This window comes from Larus michahellis, chromosome 3, assembly GCF_964199755.1.
Source record: "Larus michahellis chromosome 3, bLarMic1.1, whole genome shotgun sequence".
Lineage (NCBI taxonomy): Eukaryota > Metazoa > Chordata > Aves > Charadriiformes > Laridae > Larus > Larus michahellis.
This window is the reverse complement of record NC_133898.1, coordinates 129,844,054-129,870,002: the sequence shown is the minus strand read 5'-3', so window position 1 is coordinate 129,870,002 and position 25,949 is coordinate 129,844,054. Positions and strand designations below refer to the sequence as shown.

At 48.8% G+C, this 25,949-nt stretch overlaps 1 protein-coding gene across 7 annotated transcripts in view; it reads left to right on the top strand.

Annotated features, from left to right (window-relative positions):
• The window catches only part of EXTL3 (exostosin like glycosyltransferase 3), a 171,575-nt gene that overhangs the window by 101,177 nt on the left and 44,449 nt on the right, over positions 1 to 25,949 (top strand). For 6 of the 7 annotated variants that reach the window (XM_074582143.1, XM_074582144.1, XM_074582146.1 and 3 more), the window contains 2 exons: positions 500 to 594; positions 22,599 to 22,728. The gene's annotated coding sequence lies outside the window, so the exon portion shown is untranslated. The remainder of the gene's footprint in view (positions 1 to 499; positions 595 to 22,598; positions 22,729 to 25,949) is intronic. The other variant, XM_074582148.1, reaches the window with a different exon arrangement.

Sequence of the window (25,949 nt, the reverse complement as noted above, 5' to 3'; positions counted from 1 at the left end):
AATTTGGATAGGGAAGGCTCAGAGTTCATTTTGCCGGTGTTCCCGCAATGGAAGCAGCTCAGGACCAGGAGTCTGGGTCATCAAAACTTTGCTTGGGGAATTCTGGCCAGTTTGCTTTTTATTGTGGATGCCCCGCGCTCCCTTTGTGAGTCTCTGCCGTGCTGAGGAACGCGCAGGAGCTGAGGATGTGCCTCGTTGCTCTGGGCATCATAGCACCCAAGGAGGTGTCCTTTGCCTTGGGCCAAATCCTGTGCCTGTCTCCTCAGCTGGTGTCCTGCAGCCGCTGATACTCTTCAGCGGCCCAGATTGTCGAGCCCGTGGGAGCTTTCAGCCTTAAAACCAACTACATGGTGAATCTCTCATCTGTTTGGAGAAGGTCTGGAAGGAGTGTTCTTAGCCAATGTGCTAATAGGCAGCCTCTCTTGCCTGATGCCTCTAGGCGGTGGGTAATATGTTGCTTAAGTACATGTGGTTTTGTTTGTGTTTCTATATTAAACAGGGGAAGAACCCTTGAGATCAACGTGGGGAGAAAGAAGAAAAGCAGTGAAGGAGTCGCTGTGTGATGCACGACAGATCTGAGCCGAAGTGCAGAAGGTAAAGCACAGACGAGCCCTGCCGTGTCAGTTGGCTCCATGCCTGGTATTAGATTGCTTTTGCCCTCGCTGTATTTTAGCACGGTCTACCAAAACACCTCTGCGCTCTGCTTACTCTGCTAGCAGCGCTCCCTTCTCCCCGTAGTCAAGTCAAAGTAACAGTGAGATGGGAATCATAGAATCATAGAACCACAGGGTTGGCAGGGCCCTCTGGAGATCATCCCGTCCAACCCCCGGCCAGAGCAGGGTCACCCACAGCAGGTGGCACAGGAACGCGTCCAGGCGGGGTTGGAATGTCTCCAGAGACGGAGACTCCCCCACCTCTCTGGGCAGCCTGTGCCAGGGCTCTGCCACCCTCACAGCAAAGAAGCTTTTCCTCATGTTGAGGTGGAACTTCCCATGGTCAAGTTTGTGCCCGTTACCCCTTGTCCTGTCCCCGGGCAGCACTGAAAGGAGCCTGGCCAGAGCCTCGAAAGCTTGTAAAAGTTGGGCAGCAACGGTACAGGGTCACCCATGGGGTCTTAATCAAGCCCCTTATGTATTTTTCGGCCATCACCTCTTTTTTGTTAATCATCTATTATTTTTTGAAAGTTTTAGCCGAATTCAGTTGGCAGAACTGCAGGCGAAGAAGCGGCATTTCACAATATTCTGACTTCAGCAGTTTAAATTCTAATTTTAAACGTGGTGTTGCGTATCACTGATGGTCTGAGCTCGCCGGCTCGGTGTCCGGGTGCCTCGGGATCCAAATCGCCGCACACAGCCCAGTGGGGGGAGTTGGGCTCTGAAACTGCATGCGTGGTCTGAAAATTTTTCTTCTTTATCATCATTCGTTGGGCAGATTCTTGTCCCAAAATGCTTTGTAATCGAGGTAGGTTCACTGTGCAAGAATTAGCGCGTGGGCTGCTGATGCACAGCTATTGCGGGGGTGTGTGGCTGACCGGGAAGTGCAGGCGATCTCGCTGCAGAGGCTGCAGATTGCTGCCAGCAGCACCTTTCTCCTTCTCCAGTTTTCCCTCTCCCTCCTGGAATGAAGCCAGAGGATGGGATTTTGTGCCCTGCGCTGAGCTCCTGCAGGCAAACTCCAGAGGGTTGTCAACGCTGCTGATGAATTTGGGCTTGAGCAAAGGTGTCAAGCGTGAAGCAAAGTGGCTGCAGCACAGAGTCGCTTCTGCCTCTGCCAGGGAGCGCCGTTTTCTGGCAGAGGGACACAAGGGCACCAAGAGGCAGTTGTATCCTAGGCAAAGCTGCTCTGGAGCCCGAGTTTTTGAGTGGAAGTAGCACGTGGATTGTTACTGGGAGCTGCCACAGTTATTCGAGTCGGGATTTGTCTGCCAGATCTAACTCCTGCTCTTAGGAAAACTTGGCTGAAGTGTAACGGCCCGTGATGCAGCAAGAAGCAGACTAGGTGCTCTCAAAGGTCCCTTTTGGCCTTGAACTCTACTAATCTGTGAAAAAAATCACAGCTGCGTCTCTAATGACACATGACCAGTTCAGGCCCCCGTTTTGACTTGCTGTCAAAGATTTCTCCAGGAGCGCTGTGTCCTTGTGTGTCACGTTTGGAGCATCTGCTCCCGATATACTTGGGTTGAACCGCTTCCAGCAGACTTAGCAACTGTGTCGGTGATTTCCTCCAGGAAATCCAAGCGTGCAGGATAGTCTTTAGCTTATGGGATCGTGGCAATCAAGCCTAATGGCACTCTTAAGTTGCTTTTTTCTATTTTTTTTTACCCTGTTAGCTGTTTCCCCACCCCCAACTACATATCTCTACACGTAGGGGTTGTTTTTTTCTGCCTTATTCAAGTGAAAGAGAAAATCCTTTTTGATTTATTCCAGAGCAGCCCTCGAGCTCAGCTCCTGTGAGAGCCTGCTGACTTGGAGTTCAAAAGATCTCATGTCTTTGAGGCCAGGCTGTGGTCTTCCATCTTGCCTCAAAGTTAAACTGAAAGAGAAAATTCTTTTTTTTTCTTCTTAAAAAGAGAGAAAGAGAGAAAATAAGCATGCTGTGTAAGGGAATCAGTCGTACCTGCAGCAGAAGAGAATGCCAACGTGCAAAATTTCAGGTTAAAATCTGGTTGTTTAGCGAAGGCTTTATTTTCAAGCGCCTAACATCTTGTTTAGTGTTTCGTAGTGATAAATTCTTCCTTTTAAAGCAGCGCTTTTGGCTGGCTGGCATCCAGCCTGTGATTCTACATTAAAGCATTTTTTGGTGTTTAAACCACTACATTACCGTGGTGGCTAGAAATGGTAGTTCCTGATCCCTAATTTCCTGCAGATCTGCTGATAACAAGGCCTGGCTCCGGCAGAGTCTTGCATCGCTAACTCTCGAGTTCGGTCTTCATGTCTGCGCTGAATTTCACCGCAGGCAGGAGTTCTGGCCACTGGCATAATTGCCTGGTTGCCTAGCTGGTGTTTTCAGGAACGAATGCTGGAAGATTGGCCAAGGACATCTCCGTTCAACATTTAGGCTTCAACACTTATGCCTCAGTCTCTGCGTTTTGCTTCCCCTGCTGCCTGACTTGAGATGTTTGGAGCTGGAAGCGAAGCTGCTCGAACACGGGCCCTAGCACATGCCGAGCAAGAGGCATGTCTTTAAATGTGAATTTCTAATCCTTAACTTCTAACGTCATCCTGTGGAGCGATATTAAATGCGTCCAACAGTTGTTGTGCGTCTCAAATGACCGTCTTGACATGCCGGAGGGCTTGGGTGTGGTTGATACCTTAAAACGCCTGTTACGCTGGAGACTAGAGTGATGCATGTGAAGTATTAAGCCCTATACCAAAGATGAGCTGTGCGCCTTGAGAGGAGGTGCAGACAGTTGTCTGGCGTATGCAGATATGTGTGTATGTGTTTATATGCATGTAGAGCGCAAAATAAGTGCGTAAAAGCTTTTATAAGCTAGCTCTGTTCCATAGGGCCCTGCTTCGTCCAGATGCGTGCGGTTGTTGCTAGAGCTGTGTATTTGGAAGGGCAGAGGGAACAGATGGAAGACCTTTAATATATGGGGACCCACCTTTAAAAAAAAACCCCAGCTCTTTGGAGCAAGGTGCCCTTGGCCCTGCTTCTACCTGGGGAAAGCAGCAGTGCAGCGGGAAGGAGGTGCTGAGCAGTGCAGCGAGGGCTCGCTCGGACGCCAGCAGAAGATAAAACACAGGTTGGGTTGGTGGAGTTTTTATCTGCAAGTGGGGTCGTGAGGGCTGCCGTGTAAAAGGGTGGGTGCTCTCCCAAACTTGTAGGTGAATATATACCTGGGAGGTGTGTATTTTTTTTTTGTTTGTTTTTTTTAAAAAAAAGCTGCAGTGTTGGTACAGCCTACTGGGGAGAAAAAACCCAGCTTCTTACCTGCCTCCAAGGAACAAAATGGTTTGCTGGCAGAGTCGATGACAGGTCAGCATGGGGAAAGTCTCATGTGGCGTTTTGCAAGCCATTCTTATCGCACTCCTTTTTCAAAAACCCTTCCATTCAGAGTTCCATGGAACGTGTGCTTGAGAACACCTTACTGTTTATACCCCCCCTTTTGGAAAAAAACACATCTAGAAAGCCAGCTGAAACTAGAGTCATCTTCTGGCATGTCTGTGTACAGTAAATCCACGCAGCTCAGGTTACGAGAGAAGGACGGGCAAGGGACTGACTCTTCTTTTGTTCTGTCACCGCTTCTGCTCTTTCTTCAGCAGAGAAAAACCACACATCGACCTTCTCCCGCAAACCCGTGTTCTGAGCCAGCAATAAAGTAGGAAAATGTTTTTTCCCAAATCTAATTTGAAACATGATGACTGGACCATTCTTAAACAGCTTTCAACTTAACAATAAAGAAACTTCACAGAGTGCTTGGCAGGAACCTCTGTACATAATTTAGATCATAATCAGATGCATTAACACATTTTATATGGATCTCATGGGGGCCAAGAAGATGAGGTGTGCTGGGTAATTTCTTTCCAGATTTCTTTACCTGATTGTTTATTACTCTTGGGGACTTCATTTGTGGTCCAAATGTCACCAGCAGAATCCTGCTGCTTCATGTGCCTGCATTTAGAGTAGCTAGGAGCAAGGCTTCAAATAACCTAATTGATGTGTTATCGTCGGTCTTTCCATCTGTGTGTGTCAAAGGGAGGATGGAGGGAGGGAGGCGAGAGGAACAAAAGCAAGGACCCGGTTCTGCAAAGTGCTGAGCTCCCCCTGTGCCAGCGGCTCGGTGGGAGGGAAGGCGCCAAGAGTGCTCGACGAGTAGCGCGTTTCCCGCTGAGTACAATCATGAGCTCCGCTTCTAGAGAGCAGCACGGGGGAAGCGCTCCTTCCCCACCTTTTCATTTTAGCTGTTAAACATAAGCAGCTCTAATTTTATAAAGCTTCTGAAAGCTTTTCGGCGCTCTGTGCAAAGAAATGATCATATATCATTCGCATTGCTTCATTGTTTTGCCATGAATCCACCCATGCCAAAAGCATCCTTGTCGTGAAATCTCTCCTTTGACAGAAAATTCTGTTGCTGCTTTGATAAATGATGTTTTGGATTTCTTTCCGCTCTGCTGGTTTGTATTATCCCCTCAAAAGGTGGGAAGTGAAGTTCCCTGTCACTTCAATGTCTCCTTTATACATGTTGAAGTAATAACCCTTCCCATGTGTTTCATGGGTCTTTATTTGTTATTAAATGCTGTGAACGGGGCTAACAGCAGCATTCCCCGTCCCTCCCCAGCCGTGGGCTGCGCGGCCAGGCTCTGCTCCGAGACGCACGGCTCAGGGCTGAGAGCCCGGTCACCGGGGCACAAGGAGGGATGCTCCTGGGCACTGGGGGTCGCTCGCCCAGGGTGTAACCCACCAGTGGTGGCATCGGCCGTCCAGCACTGACCCACACGATCCCCAGCTGTGGTCCAGAAATCAGCACAACCGGGATGAGAAATGGGCACAACTTGGTGGATGAGAAGCTCAGCACAAGCCAGCAACGTGCGCGGGCAGCCCGGAAAGCAAACAGCACGCTGGGCTGCATCAAAAGCAGCGTGGCCAGCGGGTCAAGGGAGGTGATTCTACCCCTCTACTCTGCTCTGGTGAGACCCCACCTGGAGCACTGCATCCAGCTACGGAGTCCTCAGCACAGGAAGGACAATGGACTGTTTGCCCAGAGGGGGCCACGAAAATGCTCAGAGGGCTGGAGCCCCTCTGCTGTGAGGACAGGCTGAGAGAGCTGGGGGGGTTCAGCCTGGAGAAGAGAAGGCTCTGGCCGGGTAGACCTTATAGCGGCCTTCTGGTACCTGAAGGGGGCCCATAGGAGAGATGGGGAGGGACTCTATATGAGGGAGTGGCATGATAGGATGAGGGGGGACGTTTTTAAACTGAAAGAGGGGAGATTGAGATGAGATCTGAGGAAGAAATTCTTTGGTGTGAGGGTGGTGAGCCCCTGGCCCAGGTTGCCCAGAGAAGCTGTGGCTGCCCCATCCCTGGAGGGGTTCAAGGCCCGGGTGGACGGGGCTTGGAGCAACCTGGGCTGGTGGGAGGTGTCCCTGCCCAGGGCAGGGTGGCGGAACTGGATGATCTTGAAGGTCCCTTCCAACCCAAACCATTCTGTGATTCTGTGAACTGAACCCGCAAGGCAGGTCAGATGTGGGCACTGCGTTCAGGAAGGTGAGGAAGTATAAGAACACAAAAGGGGCTGGACTACACCAGCTGGACTTGGGGCCGGAGAACAGGCAGAGGTACTGGCACAGCCGTGGGGCCATGGCGGTCCGTACCAAAGACACAGCCCCTTTCCCTTTTTTCCAGTGGTAGTGAAAACCACCCCTGGCTGGAAAGCCACAGTGTTTTACTGGCGCGCAGTGAACAAACGCTGTGGCACAGTGTGGCCAAAACAGGTTTGAGTGCAGAAGATCCTTTGGAGGCCAAAGGCGAAGCACTGATTTCTGTTTGCCTCTTTCCTTGGGGTTTTTTCTTTCCCCCTTAATAATTGTTTATCAACAACACTTTCTCAGGCGATGATGCAACAGCATCCCAGATTAGCCCAGATCGTAAAGTGACTTTTACAACAGAACATAATGATGATGAAGAAATGAGTATCCTTAAAAATCAGGAGTGATTGGGTTGTTGACTTCCCATTTCATATGCTGAGCGAGTCCCTGTGTCTCACCCCCCGTGACACCGGGGAGCTGTGCTGTTGCAATGTTGATGGGGAGAACGGCGGGGCTGAAGAACTGAGTCACCCAGTGGTTTTTCCACAAACACCTGCCTTTCCCTGTGTTTTCCAGCGAAGAACTGAGGAATGGCATTACTTGCAGGATATCTTGCCCCGAGGGATAAAAATTATGGTGGTTGGGCTCTCCTGAACAAACCCTTTCCCCTCCATCTCTTGCGTATTTTGACTCATGAGAGCATCAGAGCAGGCTGATAAGGGCTCCAAAGGCTTTGCGCAAGCAGGGCAGGCAGGGAGAAAATATCCCCAGTGCCTTTGCTATTTATAGCCAGTTCACAAGCAGTTTCCTTGCTTCCAGTGCCCAAACTACCAGCTGTGACTGATGTATTCTCCTTAGGTCAGCGGCACGTACCGCGACCGACTTGTCTTGACAAGCTCGGGGGGGTTATCGGTTCAGCTGACGACTCTGCTCATGCTGTGGTTTGGCCAGGGCAGGGACGCGCTTGGTTGGGCTGTGGACGGGGGTCTGAGGTTGCCGGGGGCGGGTGAAGGAAAAGGAGTGGTTTGGTTTCTATTTGCTTAAGATCTACTTGGCTTGGACTTCAGAATTACTGATGTTCAACCTGTCTTTGTACCGAACCACTGCCACTGTTCAAACAACTGCTCAGCTAGAACTATTGGATTACCTCTCGCTAAAGCATTGTTTGATTTGTCTTGCTGTTTTGTCAAGCCTCTGAAGATAATAGCTTGCTTTAGCCTTTCGTCTCCGGATAGCATGAAAGAAGCGTCCCTCCAGAGGGGGGATGTGTTGCTGCATTCTAACTTCTGTGAGTTAGGAGCACCGTGGCTTACCTGCATGGGGTGGGATCCGTACAGCCTTCACCTGCCTTCTCCTTTATGTCCTGCAGGTATTGCTTGGCTGGGTAAGAGTTTTACTTGCTGAAGATCTGACGGGTGCTGATCTGTTCCTGCTAGATCACAACTGCTGTCTTCTACTGCCTAGTTTGGGTAGCCCCTTACAGCTCATATCTGGGGAAAAAAAAAAAAAAAAGGTGTTGAAAGTCTTCCAGCGATCTTGTCCGTGTGGTTACATGCTAAAATGCAAGGAGGAAAGTGTGGCTTTTCCACTGTGAGCTTTGCTTGTGTGGCTTGGCTTGTCCTTCTCATGTTTGGGGAGAAGAGCAGAACTGTTGCTGAGTGGGGAAACTGAAGAATTTAAGTTCTCTTTTGCCTAATTTCGGGTGAATATAATCTGCTACTTGGTGGATTCTGTGTAAGTGTCATAAGGATGGACATAGACATAAATAAGGCAGAATGTGAAAGATGGAACACTTAAACTCTTCTGATGGTTGGAAATGGGAAGTGCCTTTTTTTCTTTTCTTTTTTTTTTTTTTTTTTTTTAAATCAGGCAGTAGGATGCCGGCAGTTGTGCGTGTGTGTGGTTGCCCTCCACTGGTTGATATTAGAATGACCTCCCTGTATCAGAGACTTTTTTTGGCCAAGATCAGTGTTTCAGTGTTGACTTTGAAGAGGGTCAGAAGCCTTTGAGATGCAGGGATGGGTTGTTGAGAACTGGTGAGTGGGACTGCTCACTCTGGGCAAGCCTCTGCCATCCTGGGCAAGAGGCAACATCTGAGCTGGTGGAGCAGGAGGAATTGTCCAGTGCAGAAGGATGCACGGAATCCAACTCCATCACTCAACATGGCCAAGGTTTGCAGAGGGGTAGCCAGGGCTTGGAGAGGCTGCAAAACACATTCTGCTGCAAGACGTGGCTCTGAGCAATCTGTCATCGGGGCCCGGTGACCCCATGGGGCACGTCACACCTCAAAATAGGCAGCACACCTCTTGCCTCCTGGGCTGTTCGGGGGAGTAGGCTTGAGTTATGTATCAGGCTGCGAATTATGCGACAGTCTAAATTAAAAAATCATTTGCTGAACTTCAGTTTTATGAAAATAATCTGAAAGTGAGTTTATCAGCACTCAAATGGCTGTTACAGCGGAGAAGCTTAGAGGATTTAAGGGAACTGCATCCAGCAGTTGTGATTTCCATGCTGGTGTGTTATACCCTGTCCTTGAAGGTTGCTGATATTCAGTAAGTGGAGTAGTCCTGGTCAGCAAAACCAGTGACTTGTGGGTTTGATTGTTTGGGTTTTTTCCTTCTGGATCAGAACCAGGAAAGTCAGGAAGGCGGCTGTGTGCCTTACAAGACCATAGTAAGATCTTGCTTCTTGCTCTGCACTTGAAACCCTTTCAAAATGTGTGTGCTAGGAACTATAGATTTTTTTGTCTTCTGTGGATTTTGGCAAGACAGCTGTTGGAGTAAGGTGAAAGGAAAACGAACCCGAGAGGAGCTTTCGATTTTGGCTAAATCGGTAGTTACACTTTCCAGTAACAACAGAAGGCATTTAAAAAACCAAAACGAAACAAAACCCAAAACCTGGTGACACCTGGATTTCAAAGACGGCATCTGATCCGTTCTTTTTGCCTTCCACTAAAGACGGGACCAGGGTAAACACGCCTTGTTTATCTCTCTGCGTGTTGGATACGTGAAAGAATTTGGGGAAACAGTGATGTAGTGGTTGAGCAGAGAGATGGGAGCAGAGGAATCTTTAAAAGGATGTCTCTTAAAATGTCTTTTAACATCAGCCCAACCCATTTGATCTCACAGTGTTGCTCTCATGAATGTTTATCACCTCCTACAGGTATTAAGACACCATAAAAGCACCTTGAATTTTAATGCGGAAGTGGTAGATGTGTCTTAATTGCACAGATATATTCCTCTGTCAAGACGTAAACATTAGAGAAAAGGAAGCAGAGTGTGCTGGGAGACTTTCCACCTTTCACGAGGTTATCAGTTCAATGAAGCGCTTATGAAGAGTTATTTTTATTATACATTAGAGCTTTACCTATTTCAGGTACCTCCAGGAAAGACTTCTACCTTCTCTTTGGCATTTCTTTGAATCAGAGAAGGAATCAGGTTGGAAGGGACCTCTGGAGGTCTCTAATCCAACATCCTGCTTGCAGTAAAGCTGCCCACAAAGGTAGATGAAGTTACTCAGGCGTTTGTCCTCTTGAGGTTTGACCATCGATGGGATGGAAGGTCTACCACCTTTCTGGGCTCCCAGTCATTTGTTTTCCCTCTGTATATCCAGTCATAAGAGACTACATCAAAAAACCTTGCTGATGTCAAGGTAATCAACATCAACGGCTGTCCGCTCATCTACCAAGCCAGTCACTTGCTTACGGAAGACAGTCAGATTGGTGAGGTACAATCTGGGACATCTGTGCTGTCCCAAATCACCGTTTTGCCCTTCATGGCCATGGGAATGGCCTCCAGGAGGGTTTGTTCCGTCCATCCCTGCCTACAGACTTCTGCCAGCAGCGAAGTTCTGTGCAGGCATCTGGGCAGGGTAAGTGCTGCCTTTCCAGTTGCATTGGTGTCCTCTTTATTCCTCCCGCTGAGTTACAAATACTCTCAAGAGCGAGTTTGTGTTGTCAAAGTTAATTCTTGGAAACTTACTGCAGATAACCTTGGCTTCGTCTTGACTTGGCTGCTCGCGGGCTTTCATTGCCTTAGCTAATAAAGCCTTTACAATTGCTTGGAGACACTTGGAAGTTGTTAGTGTTTAAATAAAGGGATTAATTTCAGGCATCCTGCTGCTAAACTGGTGTGTTTGAATTTTGAAAAAGTGCATTTTCCTTGTGAGGTGCGAACAGGCTCTGAAAACCGGTTAACTTTTATCAGCTAAATGGACTGTAACTCCTTGCGAGGGGCTGCTGAACTCTTCGGCATCGATTTACACTTGCCAGGCAATGGAAACAATTGTGTTGGCTCCATGAAGAATAAATAGAGAGGGGTCTCACGGTATGAATATGGGAAGGTGTGTCAGGAACGCCTGCCCTTTAAACCTGCTCCTGCGCTTGATTTTATTGATGACTGAGTCAGTATTTTAACATTTCCTTGCCTCGGTTTCCTTGCCTATAAATTACTTGCGTCTTCCTTTTGAGTTATTGAGGACAGCTTGGCTACCACGTATAAAATGCCGTCAAGGTAGGGTGCCAAGTGAATATAAACTATTTTATATTTAGTGCCTTTTGAAATCTTGGACTTTTTGTTCTCCCTTTTATCTGTTTCTTTCTTTTTAATCACACAAAATGGAAATAAACTCAATCACAGCTGTTGCTGGAGAAGAATCATTAGGCCCATCCAGCTGGCTCTCTCGGGGCCAGCGCAGGATTGTTCCCTGTGCTGCATTTCAAAAGTATTTTATCTCCTTTAGTCTTGCGGGTGTGCGGAGTGATGAGCGTCTTTCACTTCTATCAGCTCTCTTCATTGATCTAAGTGGGAAGAGCTATTTTTAGGTGGCTGTAAGTAAACGGACACCGGGCACCGCAGAAAGGGAACCGGGTTATTTTGGGAAACCCATCAGCAGCCGTTCTGACAGGTCCTGCTGCAAGTTCTGTCTTCGGTTGGGCTGTCTCAGGTTGTGGTATCAGTTCCCGGGGTTGTGAACCTGGTTTCTTGGGTGGGATTTGCTGTCCGAATCCGGAATCAGCAGCTGCTGAAGACTGTCTTGACGGCGTCAGTTTATGAGAATTAATTCCCCCTAAACCAGCCTGGCTTGGAGGGATGCAGGGTGATGATTGAGCTGGAGGTTTTGGGGCAGAAGAGTCATCTTAGGGGCAACGTGAAATACACCTCAAGTGGAGACAAGCCCATGGAGACAATGTCACGGTTCGAGCTCTGGATGAATATGCCGAAGAGTTGGCATCTGTTAGTGGCTGCGCAGCAGGTTTTGGTGCGCTCCTGGGCAATTCGTTTGGGTTTATTCTGCTTCAGTGGCTTGCAGAAGGATGACATTTTCTGGGTTTCACGTAGTGTTTTTTCATAAGCGTTTTGGGACAGCTTCTGCCTCTCGCTGGATTTGTGCACGGAGCTTGCCGAGGCTGCGCGGAGCCATTAGCCACTCCGGTTACTCGTCTGTGAACGTGTGAGTTGGGAGTCCGTCGGGGAAATGACTAAACCTCCACCATCGCTGGTTGGAGAGCTTGAAAAGCCCAGGCAGGAAACATTGTGTATGTGATGTAGTTGCACATTATCTTCTCTCTGTCTCAGCAAAGACCCAAGTCTGATTTCAAAGGTCAGAACACGCTCTCACCTGGGTGTTCCAGGCCTTTTATAGAGCGGTGGAAGGCCATTACCTAAAATTAGCTTGCTGCTTGGGGAAAGCTCCTATTAGCTCCATATTAGGACTCTTTTCAAAGCTCTTGATGATCATTTACTTGATGGGCTCCTCTTGAAGCTCATGGGTACAAGGCAGAAAATGGGAGACAAATAGCACCTGATACCGCTTCCTGACTGAGAAGAAAAACAGGGCGGGCTTTTTGGCACAATTCCTCTTCTGTGGTGGTTTTTGGTGGTGTTTTTGTTTTTTTTAAGGATCTCTAGTAAAGCTTTCCTAGGCAGACCAGTGGACTGCCTTTAGAGTCGGACTTATTTTTATTTTCCTCTAACTTCCTGATGATCCAGACTTGCTGGGGAGCACTGGGAAGGGGAGCACGTGATTCCGAAGCAGGCTTAAATTGTAAAGCGCAGTCAGATCTGCTAAGCAACAGCATTGACACATTTAAATAAATCTGCTGTTGAGTAATATAGAGTGACATATTGAGAGCAATTAAAAGAAAAAAAAAGAAACTCGGCACAAATTTAGGAAATGACTGGAACGAAAACAGAACATAGATGTTAGAGAGGAGGTTGGATAAAAGAGAGTGAGGGCTACTCCGCAAAAGGAGTGTACTGGAGGACCAGGATGTCCATCAGGAAGGATGAGACAACAGCAGAAATGCAAATTTATGCTGAAATTATCCCTTGGCAAGTAGGATCCTTGTATTTCTACTTGTCTGCCAACCCTGACGGTCGCAAGGATTGAAAAGATGAACGCTGCCTAGATCAGAGAGGAGCACGTGGTGGGATGTTGGACAGCTTAGAGAAGGTAAGGTGGCAGTTCTTCTTCCGGTGGCTTTCTTAGTCTTGGTCCTCTGGGTCCGTGGTGAGTTGGGTGGGAGTCCTGTTGTACCCGTCGCTGTAGAGGTGCGTAACGCTGTAGAAGAGGGCACAGACTGAATTAGGAGAGTTTATAGTTGAAGCTGATGAAAGGAAATCACCTGCAGAGCTCAGCTGTGGAACTCACTGCTGCAAGAAGCTATGAAACCAAGCGCTTGCTGCGGTTTTCCTTTTCTTTTCTTTTCTTTTTTTTTTTTTTTTTTAAAACAGTTCAGACTTTGTACAGATGAGAATGTACGTGATTGATTGCTTCAAAAAAGTGTTTTGGTGGGCAGCTTCTGTTCTTCGGGGGCTCACGGAACTCCTATTTGCTAGTGGTTAGGGGAAGATTGTTCCGAATAAGCTTTTCTGTGACTGTGATTTATGAGTGTTTCGCACCAAAGCAGCTGGAAATGAGCACTCAGGAGTTGCGGGGTTGAAGTGGATGGATCATTGGCTTTGTCTAATATAGCCATCCTCCTGGTTTTTTTTATTATTTGTATTGGATTCTATACAGTGGTCAAATTGAGTTGTGAATTTTGTGGCTATCTTAATGACTTGGTTCCAAGCCGATGCCTTCATGTCTGTGTGTATGGCACGTTCGCAGTGGAGTTGGTGGCTGTGTCACTGAGCCCTTCAAAGCCTGTGTTCACCGGCAGCTTTCCCAGCCTCTGGGAATGTCTCCCCTTTCCTTGGCTGGGCATCAGGTATTTACTTTGGACACGAGCAGCTTTTGTCCAGTGGATGGCAATAGCTAACTCGCTCACTAGCCAAACTATTGTGCTATTAAGCCTAAAAGGGAGATAGCTGTGCTGTCCCTCGCGATATTTTTCTGCCATCTGAGCTGTTTATGGCTCAAGACACTGAGATGAGAGCGAGATGGCACAGCGTGAGAGATGCTGGGCCTTCCTCTTCTGTCCACAGTAACTGATGCAAATGGCCTGAAGGGGTGTTTGTGGCTTCCTTGCCCATTAGGTCCTCTCGGCATCTATTCTGCAAATGGTCCCTGAAGCTGGCATGAGTTGGAAATGGTCTGATCTTTGGGATGATGGCTGGGAGACAGCAGCTTGTGTTGGAAGCAGTTGCTTCATCTGCACGAGCGTTGTGCTGGCAGAGTGTCCCACTGCCCGTTCCTGAGCTGCTCCGAGGACATTTGGCCCCACTTACCCAGCAAAAATAGCTGTTGTGCATTGGAGATTTCTGCCTGGAGTATTTTTAAGCCTGGCCAAAGTAGCTTCAGCCTTCCCGAGCGTACGCCCTCTGCTAACATTTGGATTCTCTTCACCTTCTGTGGTGAGCGGGCAGGTGGGACTGCGCATGGTGAGGATTACTTGGGCAGTCTCTGAAGAGCGGAGCGTATCCACGATATCCACGGCACACAGTTTCTCTGGGAATTTTCCCTCTGGACCACGAAAGTGCGTTAGCGATGTTAAGTGTTCGAAGCCCCGTCAGCTATGAATAAGATCAGTCCTGCCCATCCTGCTGCCAATCCGGGGAAGCTGTTACGCCATTAACTTTGCAAAAGCTTGGCTGGTTCAAGCTGCTAGCACAGGTCTCACCGCGCCTTGGTTGAACTAAAGCATTTGGGCGTTCTGTGATTGCGTCAGACAGATTGTCTCAAAGCCACAAGGTATTTAGCTGGCCTGGGTGCTCGATGCCAGTTAATAAGGATTTATTTAAAAAGACACTAATGCTTAGCATTACACGGTCTTTAATGTTGTTAGAATGTTCTAATAAAATGGGACTTTGGCATCTGGTCTTATCTGTTAGACTTCCAATAACTTTTGAACCTATCAGCTGTTTTCACTCAGAGGGACAGAGCCTGCCAAAGCATTAACTCCCTGTAAATGTCCTGAAAATGGGAAACTGAGGCTCTTTATGGAGTACTGGAGAACCCCGTGGAAAGTCGAAGGCATCAAGCAGTAAGAATTCAGGCTTCATTTGTGCTGGTGTTCCCCGAAGTACTTGTTGGGGCTACATTGAGACAAAAGATTATATTTTTCTCCGAGTACGGTGCTGAGCATCGCAGGGGCTGTTACAAGTGCCTGACTAAATTAATAATCATTCCAGCTGTTTCTCCAGCTAGCTAACAGGACACCATTAGGTTCGGGAGAGCACTTGGGAAGTGCCTTTGGACCAGGCTGTATGCTTGACAGATTTTTGGTTTCAAAGGCAGAGGATTTAAAAAATAGTAATAATAAACCAACTCACACAAGGAGTCGTGCTTTGGTGCCTTGGCCTGGCAGGCAGCGTTGAAGCTAAAAGCTCTATTAGTGGGTTTCAATTTACTCGGGCTGAATCCTTCCCTGAGGATTGCTCATGTTCTGTGGAATTACAGGGTTTGGCGTGGTAATGTTTTTCCCCTTTATTTCTCCCTTTTGCACTTTCTTGGTGCAGGCAAAACGGCAGCAGAGCCCTGCAGAGGCTGGAGAGGCGTGAGAGCGCTCAAGGGCTTGCAGGGGAGCGCGGCTCTGTTAGATCGGGAGATGTGCGGGTACAGCAAGATGCGGTCGGAGGAGATGAGCGATGCTCGCAGGCTTCGGAAATTATAAACGTCAATAGAGGAAAGCAGAGACACCCAGTGCTGGGTCTCTGCCCTCTAACTGCTGGTCCTTAGCTGACTTGCTGCGAAGAAGGAGGCTGGAGGTGGGTCACAGGGAAGCGGGAAGAAGGACGTGGACGAACTAAACCGATGGGCTGGCATCGCTCATCCGTGGAGGCTGCAGAAGACACAGCGAGGCAGTGGGGTTGTGGGAGAGGGAGGACAGGAGAGACCCAAATAGGGGAAGGTGGGTATTGGGGCAGCAGAGGAAAGGTGGTGAGAGAGCGGCAAAGAAAATGATCTCGGCAGCTGCATTTTGTGCGGCTACTCCTGTATCCTGCAGCTGTTCATTAGAAATTCTGTTTATGCCACAGGGAGTTTTGGAGTCTCTGAAGCTGACACAGTTTTAATAGACAAAGACATTTTGAGTGCAGCACATCTGCTCCGGGATGCTGAGGAACAGGCTCCATGCGGCAGTGCCATTGGTTGAAGCATTTCGTCATGCTTTTTTTTTTTAAGACCTCCTCTCTTTTATCCTAAAAAGTAAATTATGAGGTCAAAAGAAGTGCTGTGTTTGCTCATTAAGTTTGCAGCCATTAAACAGTCCTGCCGTGCTCTTCCTAATATCCCCGAGTTCCCAGCCCCTAGAGCTGGCAGAATTGCCTTTTACTTCGAAGGATCCCGAAGCATTTCACAAAAGCGGCCATCGCGGAGGTCCGAAGCGGCGGTTTGGTAAGGAATATGCTGTGTAACACGTGGGAGTGCAAAAAAAAATAGTCAGTGTGAGTATGGGGTAACACTCACGCTTCCCGGAGCGTGGTGGGTTGTTGACGCCTCCTGAGCCCCAGGTGTGAGAGCTGGCAACTGGAAGAGTCCAAATAAAATGAAATCATGTATAAATGGTGTATATGACAGGAATTCCATATAACTCGGAAGCTTTGTTACGAATGGTTTTGGTGGGGTTTTTCTGCTGTCAGGTTTCAGATATTAAGAGTGGCTTAACAGGGAGCCAGTCGGTTTGGGCTGCGTCTTGAGCAGCCCCGTTGGGACCCTCAGCCGGGGCACAAGCGTGGGGCTGGGGGGAGGCTGCCGCAGGGCAGAGGCCTCCTTTTCGCCTGATCACTGATGTAACACCGCATTATTAAAAATTTGGCAAGTGGGTGTGTTTAATCGATCGATTTATTTCTGGGCAGACTCAATCTAATCCTTAGCTTAACTTTTATAACCCGTGGCTTTCCAAAACCCATCTAATCTCGCTCAGTCATTGAGTCCACCTTGTGCAGGTGAAAAGTTAATTCCTTCCTTCACCTCCAGCTTTGGCCACGTTCCTTTGATCCCTCTTTCCCTGACCTCTCTCTTGGGCCGTCATTAAACAGAACAGTGTAACTTTGCCCTTCCTAACTGATCTGTTATTACTACATCTGTCCCCAGTGGTTTCTGGATGTCTGTCCACCTACCCATTGCGATAGGAGCAGTCTCTGTGCCGGACACACGCGCTGAGCGGAGTTTGCTGTCTCCCATCCTGCTTCTTCCAGGGACTGGGTGGTGTTTGTCTTCTCCAGCCACGCAGCTGGAGACTAGGTTTGTCATTTATGTTTCTTCGTGATTTCTTGCGAGCGAAGCGCTGGGCACCAGTGACAGAACAGCACACAGCGTGTGTCAAATTATCCAGCATTTCAAATCCAAGCGGTGACTTCGCTTTGTAGAAATTTAATTACGATGCATTCTGCTAGTGCTTATCTTCTATCATACACTCTTCTGCTGGTTAATAACTTCATTAAGCACACCCACAAGCTTCAGGCACAGCGTTTCGTTCGCTCTGTGTATTTTGAAGTGCCGTATGCGGCTGCTGCCACATCTGCACATCCCAGCCCGTATAGTGCAAGTGTCCTGCACAGCCCTTCATTAGCCGGACTGTAAACGTCCGGTGTGTTAGGCCAGCTTGAGTCACCCAGTCGGGTTCCTCTCTGCCTTGCACAACGACAGTAATTACCTTTTCTTACTTTATTTCAGACGTCATAACGTTGCTTTAGCTGGCAGAGATCTTACCCGGAAGGCCTGTCCCAGTGGTGCCTCTCGGTTTCAGGAGAGTTTATCTGGCACAGCGCTTAGGCCAGCAGCATTTTTACGGCAAGGATGCCACACGCCGCCTGCCTTTTGGCGGCACGTGGGTGCCTGGCACAGGAGCGAGATGTGTAGGTACGCTTCGTGGTGCTCCCTGAGTGTTTTCAGGGCAGGCCGTGCCCTGGGGAGCTCGCAGGTTAAACGCATGGGGAGGGGAATGGCCAGACGCGTGTGTGCACCGTGGCTTGGTTCACCGCTGAGCCGGGCCTTTAGGAAAGGCTTGCTAAGGTGCAGTGCTGGGCTGATGGGTGAAAGGAGCTCCTGGGGCATCAGAAAAGACACAGGAGGAAAATGCTGTGTGATACAATCCAGAAGGACCAGTAAAGCTGTGCGTGCTCGTGTGATGAGTGAGGAGGGAGCAGTACAGCCGTGAACTTTTCTCAGAAGGCTAGGAAAGGCAGAATATCCTTGGATATAGTTTTGCCCCATGGCTCGTTTTTTTGATGGGGGTGTGATTTCTCCAGAAGCAGCCGTTGCGATCCAGTCTCTCTGTGCAGAGCGCTTTTCCACTCTCCTATCTGGCCAAATCTACATGAATACGCACAGTCCGAAGTCTGCCCATGCCCAAGTGCTACCAGTGTAACAGCGGTAGTGGGGCTGGGATGCCATTACCAGCTAAAGAGGGATAGCTTTTGCACAAGCCCAGCGGTGCTGGTGACATGATGGCGTGTGGCATGGTGACATCTTTCTCCGGAAGCTTCTGCAGACGGTGAAGATGCAGATTAGTTGGGCCACTGGGTTCCTGCTGTGTCGCACGCCTGTGAGCGCGGCAGAAAAGCATTTAATGTCCCTCGCCTAATTGGGACTGTGTGACTCGAGTGTCTGGTGATGAGAGAGGGGTTTTTACCCATAGGACCCTCTTTGAAGCTCGTCCAAATTAATAGAGTCCTGGCAATAGTTGTGTTTGTGCATCTGAATTTCTAGCTTGTTTTGTAATGAACTGTGTCGGATAAGAATCCGCCTGCTGTATAAATATGGGTGATTACAGCGCGTCAGGTAATTTAGTTATTTGGCATGATCGATCGGGTTGTCTGAAACGGAGCGGCCTCCACTTAATGTGGTGATGAAGCGCTCTCCAAAAAGCGCAGAAGGCCGTCAGGTTGTTAATGAGACCCGGTGCGACTGCCCGCCCCCCGCATTTCTGAGAGGAGGGGAAACGCGTTGCAGATACAGATGGGAGGACGGGGAGCGGGGGAAAGAGCTATACAGGGAGGGGAGGTACATTTGGAGTTGGTTAGCCCGGTTCATTCGGCCACGTAGCACCGACAAATTTAACGTCTCTGCACCTTGGTTTGCCCAATTTCTATAGGCTTTCCCTGGATATAAACTTCCCGGCGTGCCTGGGTCACGAGGACTGCCTGCTGACCTGCCCCCTTGCCCGCTGAAGTCCAGGGGAAGCCACCCGTACGATTTCATGCTCTTTAGAGGCCCCTCACTGGAGATGCTCAGTCTCCAGCACTGGCTTATTCGCTGCGTGCGGGAAATGGGCAAACTTTCCGAAAAACCCATGGAGACAGGTTATTTTCTGTAGTGACCCACCCTGCTAAGTGAGATGCTGTGAAATATTGCGTGTGTTTCTGTGCTGTTTGGGCAATATTTCCTTTTTCTTATAACTTAGCCAGGACAAAGAAAATTATAAATTTGTGCATAATTATGACCTGAAGCATCTCTCAGAGCAGGAGCCTGAATTCTGCCACGTGGTGGTTTGCTGCCAAGGAAGTGGTGATGATAGTGTTTTAGGGGGGTGAGAGAGGTTTATATTTTTGCCTTGGGGAAGATAATGTGCCTGAGCTATCTAGGGCTGAAAACCACAACGGATACCAAGGACCTGAGCTGTCTCACAAAGTCAGCCTTGGGAAAGCCAGCCCTCTCCTCCTGGCTGGAGTTGACCTCTGCAGGCTTCTCTCGTACGACGCAAAGCACTTGGCTCTTCGCTGTGGTTTTACCTCAAGACAGTTCTCGTTCATTAATTGCTTCAAGGAAAAAGCAAAAAGAGCCTTCCACTCCTCCCACACCGAACGTGCCCCTTTTAGCGGTGAACAAAAGACCAGCCGCACACCTACTCCTTGGGTGGCTTGTGCCGCTGCACACGACGGAGCAAAGTACCTGCTGCCTCGCTTTGCTTCCTGCGTCCCAAAAAATCTTTAACACTTAGTAAATGGGAATGCAGTGAGCCCTTGTGTGGCTGTAGGGATTTACCAGGTTTCTTGTAAAGCTCTGCCCTGCGGTCCCTCGCGCTGAGGTTTGGAGGGGGGGCGAACTTCGCATCCAGGGTGCTCTGCCATTCGGTACCGCAGAACACAAAAGGATTTCCTCGGAAGCTGGGTATCTTTTTGTGCGGAGAAGCACTTGCGCGCAGCCTGGAAGAATAAATAAAACAATACGGCTGGTTTATTACCAGAAAACAACGCTAAATAATAAATTTAAGAACTAAAAGCTCTATAGGTAAAGTAGATTTCGCAATGCATTATGCAAAAAGCAAGAAGGCACCAGAGAAGGAAACCTCTGGAAAAAGGCAGGCAGGGAAGATGGACGATCTTGCAGACAGGACAATTAGATGGGGAGTGAATCCCAAGCTGGCAGAGGTTCTGGGGTGACCTTGGGTGAGTTTTTTCTCCGTACCTCCATTACCTGCTCTCTGCAAACTGGATGCGGTTTTACTGTCTAAGGATTTCATCAGAATAAATGAACGTTCATGAATCACTCGGTTAACCTCGGCTGAGCAGCATGACAGACCCTTCGCAGAGGGCGAAGCAGGCAGGTACCTGGAAGCACCTGGGCGAGAGATTTCTGTACCTTCTGCTTGCCACAGTCCTGAGCATCTCCTGGAGCAGGCCCTTGTCCCTGTGCCCCAGATGGGGCACAAAAATCTGCAAGCCAGACTGTCAGTTCTTCACTTGTCTGCCTTGAAGCAACTTGAGTCCACCTTTACTTTGTAAAGAGGGAGGGTGAGGCGTGGAGGTTGTGTGATTTCCCCTGGGTGCTGGAGAGAGGCAACGTTGAGAGCCGGGGGCGGACCCAGGACATCTTGAGTCCAGGTTTCTGCTCACCTTTCTGAGTTATTGCCACCTGAGGGCTCAGACGCAGAACCATACAATCATTTAAATTGGAAGGAACCTCTGGAGGTCTCTGAACTTTGGCATTGTTCAGCCAAATTTTGAATATCTTTTGACCTCCTATCATGAGGGCCAACTATGGCCAAGCGGGTAGTGGCCAGAGCTGCAGTTTGATGACACTCCCCACCTCCACATGTTTTTTCTTTCTGGCAGTGCCAGAGCCCTGGAAGGTCTGGTTGCTGCCACCACAGATGAATTTGGGGTTGCAAGTCATCGGCAGGAGGAACCTCCACTCCCAACCCTTCCAGTCCTCCTCACCACTCCCAGCCCAGATGTCCAGTGCACTTCTGCCAGTTCTCCCTCCCTCCTTTTCCTTCTTTCTTTCCTGCAATGATCAGGCAACTCAACTTTCATCCTTGAGGGAGTTGGGCTTCAATTTACCTCCATGCCTGGGGTGGTTACCTCTACTATCTCTTTCAGGTGTTGATTTCCCTGCTCAATTGTCATAAGCTCTCAAAGGCAGCAGCAGAAGTACAAGATGATCTGTTTCATGAGGTCTCACCTGTTGGGGTTTATCAGCTGATGCTGCTGCTTCTGGGTTTTCTTGCCATGAAACTTCAGAAGCGGGGGTTGCTTCTGAGAAAGGTCTGATCCTCAGCTTGCTGTCTGGGGCTCTGCAACCAGTGACGGTTCATGCTGATTATAATGATTCTTTCAGGAGCTACAGCAGAGTAATGTGCTTGTTCCGTGCCTGGAGGGCCTGCAGGTCCTGGCACTGAACGGCTCCAGGATGGGAGCAGGGGTTGCGGGCTGGTACCCTGGGGTGTTGCATGCTGGGTGCCCTTGGTGAGCGATGCATGGGAGAGACCATGGGTTGCAGGCGTGAGTGCTCTTCCCCCCTGAGAAGATGGGGTGGAAAGCAGCTCTCAAAGGATTTGTCCTCAAGTGCCCCTTCTAAACCACCCCAGATACCTCTCTGATCCCTCTCTGCTCTCACAGTTAAGGTTGGTGGAAGGTCTGCAAAGGAGAGAAAGCCAGAAAAGCTCTCCTGAGGTCCTGCATTTTCTCTTCTGGTTGCATTTCTCCCCCCATCTCCGTTCCCCATCCAGATGAGCTGTTGGAGCAATTTGCAAATGCAGTGGGTCTCTTTCTTCTCTCTCCTCCCCGCGAGGATTTCTGAATTGCAGGAGACACCTTTATGAAGACTGTTAAGATGAAATGATGCTGTACTGGGAGTGCTGGTCCTATGCCGTCAGGGCAGGAGGCCGCCTGGCCGCAGAGAAGGTAGCAAGCGTGGTGCAAAGCCAGCGTCCGTGTTGTCTGGGACCTGTCTCCAACAGAGCACACAGGGAAAGAGCAGAAGAACAGGGTGAACGTACATGATACTTCCCCTCATGTAATTTAGCCGCTGCCTTCTTCAGCACACGTGGTCTCCTGATGTTGCTGGAATGAGCACATGGAGGGGCTCTTTTTGGGTGTTTGCCCAGGACCTCTTTACCTCGCGCATTCCCAGCTGCGCATGGGGAGCCTGGCTGGAAGCAGGTTTGGCTTCGCATGGAGCTGCAAACGTGGTGAATGTTTCTCGGTTTAGATAAAAGCTTCCTGAAGCCGGGGATGCAGTTTATCCCCTGAATTTACAGATTACAAGACCCTTTACCAGTTGTGCGTGTAGCAGCGTTGATCTTCGCCTGGGAGAATTTCTCTGTACCTGTGAGCTCTCGAGGTGGTACAAATCCCTCGTGATGATCCCTAAGGCTGCAGCACGCAAAGCATTTCAGAGTGAATTTTCCATCTGCTCCTTTTAAAGATCTGCTCTCAAAGATACCTTAAAGCACACACCTAATAGATTTATTTTCCTTGTTCAGCTGCAGAAGGAAAATCCTCCAAATACTTCTGTTCCCAAAGTGATGGGAGATTTGGGGTGTAATCCTTTTCTTTGAGAGCGTTAGGAAGTAGAAAGTTATCACCGCTAAAGGACTGGTTTGCACTCATTTCTTCTCCGTTTCACCTGAAACTCTTCTCTGAAGGGGGGAATATGCTCTATTTTGCTTTTTTAGCAAAATTTTTTTCTTCTCCTTCTAAAAAGAAAGTAAGATTATTTTTTTTTTTCCTTTGATTTCATTTTTAGTGCTGGCGAAAAAGAGACTTGGCAATAGAAACTGTCTACTCCAGACTGAACCGATAAAGCCCAGGAGCCCCTCACACGCCACCCCCTGACATCCTCCGCCGTTCAGCAGGAGCGAGCCCGTGTCACACAGGTGGGTACGGTGCCTCGCTCTCCGCGCAGGGGCCCAGCACAGCGGGAGGTTTGTGGAGGTACCAGAGCCGCGATAACACCGCGGACCCAGCGTTCGGTGAGGGAAGAGAGTATGGGCGCACACAGGCAGAGTTGGGGAGCTCTAATTTAGCAAATACAGGATTCCTGTAGATTTCTCTCTTGGAAAGTTCAGCGAGGTCTGTGTCACCGCATTCTGCCTGATGATTATTTATTGCTGCGGTATGCTCTGGAGGGCTGTAAATTTGAAGTTTCCAGGTTCTGTTCACAAATATGCTGAGAAAGGGACAATATTTCCCCGATTTTACAGGGAGATGGCCAGAAGGAGGTATAAGCAGGCAGGATTATTTGCAGAAGGACCTTGGTGACTGAACATTTGCAGAGTAATGACTCCACGAGCACCCACAGATCAGCCCAGGCTGGCTCTTTCCACTAAAAAATGCAAAATGAGGGAGAACCTCAGGTATTCTCATAACTTCACCGGCACGGGGAGTTGAGGAAATCTGGGAACGCAGCCCTGTATTTGAACTAAGATGTGACAATGTGCCCGAACAGCAATTTAGTCTCGCAGCCCTGTGCCGTGGGAGAAGGAACTGCAGAGTGCAGACCTGCCGTGCGCGAGAGGTCAGTCGGGTTGGCATTTGGGAAGAGGCTCTGGTAATTATTGAGCTTCTGATTTCCCAAGAGCTCTTCTGGCCTCTTTTGTGTGCGTGCGCGTGTGTGTAATTAGGTCTATCAGGCAGCAACCTTGTGTTATAATGTCAACAAGAGTTTCTCAGTGTGGGGCTCAATCAGTTTAAAGGACTAAATAGTACTTGGGAGTGAGGGGAATGAGTTGACTGGAGAGCCCGGCAAGTAACCCGTTTCTCCTCCTCCCAAACTTCTTTTTGGGAACTATGGAAATTAGCAGCCTTTTTCCCCAGGGCTGCTTATTGCTCTTAAATACAACACTGAAGTCTCCTTTGGTGAACCCACAGATTGGGTTTTATTCTGGGGGTTTTTTTGAAGTCCTAATAACAATGTGTCACGACCTCAGGCTCTCTCGAGTTGATGAGGAATAAAGTCTTAGTAATGAAGAAGAGTCTGAGAGTGTGTCTAACGTGCTTGCTTTATCGCCAGCACATATTTCATACTGACAGTCAATACTTCTAACTGATCCCAAGCCACGTGTGTTGCATTTCAGATCACTCCCCGACCTCCTCTGGTCTTTCCCGCGTGTCTTTTCCAAGCTAGTGGCAGAGTTAGTTTGTCAGCTTCAGGTTTCTGAGCATATGGATTTATTTTTTTTTAATTCACAGCCCACGTTTTCGGGTCAGGAGGATAAAGTTTGTTCTCTGTCAACTGAATGGAAGGACCAGAGGAGCCACTGGAAGGGTTAGGTGGCAGAACAGCTGCAGAGGATCATGTGTGGCGTGATGGATTTAGCTTTTCGAGGACCCCCGTTGCCATTTTGGGGAGCCTGGTTTGCCATTTCATCACTGTTTAGGGCTCATAAATGGGTAAAGCAGCTAAACCAGAACAAGATTTATATGCAGTCTGAGCTGATAACCTCTGTGACTGCCTTTACTGCCTGTGGGGCTGCAGTTTCCTCTGGCCAGACTGAAGCAGCACAACCACATGCCCTTTCCTTGTTTCTCAGGCACGTTTACGATCCCTTGTTTCTGCGTTTATCTCAACACCTTCCAGGGTTTGACTGCACTTCTCCCATGGCACCCTCAAACAAAAAAACAACAGCAGAGCTTGTTTTCCCACGTATGCCGTCAAGTTAAGCTGGTTTTTCGATCCACTGGTGTTCTAGTGAGCGTGTGCTTGGAAGGGTTAATAGGGCAGCTCACATCTGGCCAGCTGTTTGCAGAAAGCTGCTAGCAATTCCAGGGGCTTTGCAGCCCCTGTGAGACCAGGCTGAAATAGCAGGGACTGACCGACCGGCGCATACACGTGGAGAGAGACAGCATGAGCTTCGTGTCCTGGGGAGAGCTTAAAAAGGTTGAGGAGGAGAAAAAAAGACTCTAAAAGCTTTTTTTTATTATTATTTATTTTTGCCCTCAGTCGCCTGGTTTGTACACTGGTGCATGCTAAAGCCCTTCCCTTGTGGAGCAGCGGTCCCGGGGGCACCATACGAGTGTGCTGCTATTGCCAGGGCTCCCTGTGCCTGACTGCCAGCCCCCCGCAGGAGCGCTGGGGATTTACATTCATCGTCAGGCTCTCTCCCAGCCTGGGCAAAAGCAAGTTGTTGTGCAGAGAATAGTATTAAAATATCCCGCCAGCAGAGCCGAAGCCTCCCCCATCTGCCCGCGGTGACTGTGCTGCCAAGAACCGAGAAAGCTGATTTAGCCTTTTCCTGACTTGTTAGCCCTTTTATCCTCCCGGCTTTCTGAGATTTACGCCAGTGCTGTTTGCCAGACGATGTTATGAATTTTAAATCTGCCTTAATTTTAAGTATCCGTACTGCTGTGCAACTCCCAGTTGTGGGTCAAGTTGGGGGGGATCCCCATTTAATCGTGGGCCATTAAGTTACCGACTACAAGCAGCCTTGTAACAAGACAGGCCTAGGAATTTTGCTTTATTATGCCTCTTGTTTCCCCTTTCATTATGATTTTTTCCTGGTTAAAATCAAATCTTCCATCTGTTTTTTCCTGACATGCGCTTGTTGTACCACACTGAAAATTATTGCTGACTTCTCTCTCCTCCTTTAAGGTGAACTTCTCTTTTGCTTTGGCCTGTTTCCAGATCTCTCTTTTAGCTGAGATTTGCTTCCTCGCCGCCTTTCTGCTAATTCTTGATGAGTAGATGAGAGGAGCATTAAATAGATTTAGTGAAAAATGGCCGTCACCAGTGTAGATGACTTTCCTCTAATTAAAAGTTGAAGTGGAAATGAATAAGCTTCTCTTGAGGCTGTGCAAGAGTCGATGCGAAGCCCAGCGCTATATTATCAGTGATGTGAAATAATATCCCAGAAACTTAGGTACCTCAGAGGATGCTAAGAAAAGGGAAGGGCGTGTTTCTAGCGCAGCATATTCACGTGGCCTAGATTTAAATCTGTTGGCATAGACCAAAGACTCGGAGCTGGATTTACCACATCCTTGACTTTTATGCCCATGCTTGGTAGGCACTCAGTGCCGTAGCAGAGTTTTCCAAGCAAAAAGGTGTATCTGAGCAAGCTGATACCGCTTGGGTGGTGTGGTACCCAACGGATCCTAACTT